The sequence below is a fragment of the Beta vulgaris genome, chromosome 2 (assembly GCF_026745355.1).
Source record: "Beta vulgaris subsp. vulgaris cultivar EL10 chromosome 2, EL10.2, whole genome shotgun sequence".
In the NCBI taxonomy this organism is placed as follows: domain Eukaryota; kingdom Viridiplantae; phylum Streptophyta; class Magnoliopsida; order Caryophyllales; family Amaranthaceae; genus Beta; species Beta vulgaris.
In genome coordinates, this window is record NC_079203.1 from 26,298,735 (window position 1) to 26,301,868 (window position 3,134).

At 41.5% G+C, this 3,134-nt stretch overlaps 1 non-coding gene across 1 annotated transcript; it reads left to right on the plus strand.

Moving 5' to 3' along the window:
• Positions 1 to 650: 650 nt before the first annotated feature.
• On the plus strand, positions 651 to 757 carry LOC125495279 (small nucleolar RNA R71). The gene has a single exon (XR_007271918.1). It is a non-coding gene; the product is annotated as a small nucleolar RNA R71 (small nucleolar RNA).
• Positions 758 to 3,134: the final 2,377 nt, after the last annotated feature.

Genomic DNA, 3,134 nt, shown 5'->3' on the forward strand with positions numbered 1-3,134 from the left:
GGAGGGAGGTTTTGGGTTGTTGGTCCTTTGATGTGGAGCTTGGTATGTGTTGGACCCTTGTGAGGAGGAACCACCTTGGTTATAGTTTTGGTTTTGGTTATACCCTTGCGCAAACCCTTGGTTGTGAGCTTGGTTGTACCCTTGTTGAGGTTGATTCCATCCTTGTTGAGGTTGGTTGAATCCTTGGGTGTAGTTTTGTTGAGGTTGTCTCCAACCTCCTTGTTGATTGTTCCTATACCCTTGATTCCCCTGATATCCATCTCCTCTTGAATTGATTGCCGCCACATGCTCCGAATGGGTACCTCCACAATAAGAAGTATCATGGTTAGTACCACCACAAATATCACAAGAAAAAGAGTTTACCTGTGAAGGAGTAGACGATGCAAGATTGATTTTGGAGAGCTTCTTATCGAGTTGGTCCATCTTAGCTTGAATTTGATCCATGGGGTCAATTTCAAACTTTCCGCTCTTCTTAGGTTGAACACCTCTTCGTCTTCCACCCCATGAGTAGTTCTTGATCACCTCCTCAATTGTGGACTCAAGTTGTTCTTGCGGGATCTTAGATAGTTGACCTCCCGCTCCAGCATCAAGATTGGCCCGTGAAATCGGATCAAGACCTCATAGAAGATTGCATGAGTAGATTCTTGTTGAACTCATGGTGTGGGCATGAACGGATCATCTCCTTGAACCGCTCCCAAGCTTCGGCAAGTGTCTCATCGTTCTCTTGCTCAAATGAGGAGATCTTCCTCCTTATGTCCGCAGTCTTCCACTCCGGGAAGTTTTTTTTTCAAGAATGCCATCGTGACTTCTTCCCATGTAGTGAGGGAATTAGCAGGCAAGCTCTTGAGCCATGACTTTGCTTTTCCGGTAAGAGAGGACCGGAACAGGTGCATCTTGATGTAGTCAGGAGAGACATCATTAGTGGTTATCATGGCACAGATCTCAAGAAACCTGTCGAGATGGTCTAGAGGATCTTCATCTGACCCCCCACAAAACTGCTCTGCTTTCACCATCCGAGTATACTGAGGGTGAATGCTGAAATTTGTAGTGGTGGTAGGGAGTCGAATTCCACCTTGAAGAACATAGGAACCCGGATTTCCGAAATCCCTAAACAGTTGTGGATTTTCTTCACCCATTTCTGATTCAACTTCACTTGATGTACTTGAGATTGGTGAAGAAGGCACGGAACCCAAAGTCAGATTTCCCAAATTCTTCCGAAGCTTTCGCAACGTACGGTCGATTTCAAGATCTAGAGGCAATGTGGGTGAACCGTGAGTTCTTATTCTCATGTAACACAACAAAGCTAAGCAGAGGATTAGCAAATAACAACCACAGTTAAAAAGAAAATAAAAGAAAAATCAACTAAGCAAACTAAACAAAAATATACTTCAATCAATAGCACAGCTGCCCCGGCAACGGTGCCATTTTGATAAGAGGTTTTTAGTGTGTCGTTAAGGCACTAAGAACCGCTTTCCAAACAATATTTGTAGTCCTAACAAGCAATTACTAAGAGAATAGTAAGGGCAAGTCAAGGGTCGATCCACAGGGAAACAGGGATTGGTTAAAGTCTAACAATCTAGACTGCCTAATTGAAGAAGTTTTTGGGGTTTGAAAGATTTTGGTATCAATTAAGACTAACTAATAACAAGAACAAGCAATAATACGAGTTTAAATATCAAATAAAAAACTAGAGTTAAGGTCTACTAGTATGAATAAGAACGGATGATGATTGTTAATGCGATTGCGAAGCAACAAAGACGATTATGCAAGGTTTAGTTTCCCTCTAAATTACTTGAGTCCTCTCTCGAATGGTCCTCAAGAGAAATCACTTAATCTATCAACTAAATCCTCTCTCGAATGGTCTTTAGTTAATTGATTAAGAGATTCAATAAGTTTGGAAAACCCCTAATGAAGGATCCCCTTAATTTCTATCCAATATCTTGGTATGAAATTAAGTTGATTCTTGGGATGATAAAAGAGTTCAAAATCCGATTTAAGAACTTTGAAATCAAAATACCAAAGTATAAATGTGATCAATATCTATCCTAAGGTCTCAAAACACCAAGATCAATGCATAAACTTCTCCAATTCATCACAATCACATCAACAACATATTTAAAACCCTAATTCATACTTTCACCCTAACCCTAGATATGAAATTACTCACTAACCATGGAGTTAAAGCAATTATGCAATACATCTATGACTAATCTAAGGCTAAACATGATTAAGAAATGATTAAACTAATGAAAAACGCAATTCATAAACTAAGAGAATGAAGATCTTAAATAATATGAGAACATAAACAAACACCAAGAGAATGAAATAAAAACTAAAACTTTGAATTGAATTGAATAAAAAGTACCTTGAATGTAAATCGAATCACAAACTATGATCTCTAATCTCAATTACCAATGAAAACTCAAGTGTTTTCTCTCTAATACAAAACCCTAAAAAGTTGTGTGAAAACTAGAATAAAGCGTCAATCCCCAACTCCTCTCGAAAAGAGGGTTTAATGATCGATTTTTTTGTCCGGATCGTGAGGTGCGGGCGCACCAAAAGGAGGTGCGGGCGCACCTTGCTCAGGTGCGGGCGCACCAGACTTCAGGTGCGGGCGCACCTGAGTCTTCTGCCTCAGGGTGGAACTCTCTTCGTCAAATGGTGCGGGCGCACCAGATGAAGGTGCGGGCGCACCAGATGAAGGTGCGGGCGCACCAAATGTAATCTGTTTTGTGCTCCAGAATTGGTCGATGGTGCGGGCGCACCAGTGGCTTTTGCGGCCGCACCATCGTGTGCGGGGCATACCAAGCGCACCTCAGGCTACCTTTCAGCCTCTAGCTCGATCCCTTATGCCATGTCTCGCATTTCTCGACCCCGAAGAGGGCAATACCTGTAATAGAAACACGAACAAACATGGTGAAAGCATATGTGCTAGAAATTCGATCGAAATAGATCGAAAATCTAGCAAAATGTCACTATGACCAAGTATGATCACGTGAATGAAATAGAAGGGAAAAGTGAGGAGAAAGAAGGAAGAAAAGGAGGAAAAGGGAGCTAAAACAAGCCAAAAGAAGGTCATAAAGTGCGTTAGAAACGCACTTATCACTCCATCCACCTTCACAGGCTTGCCCACA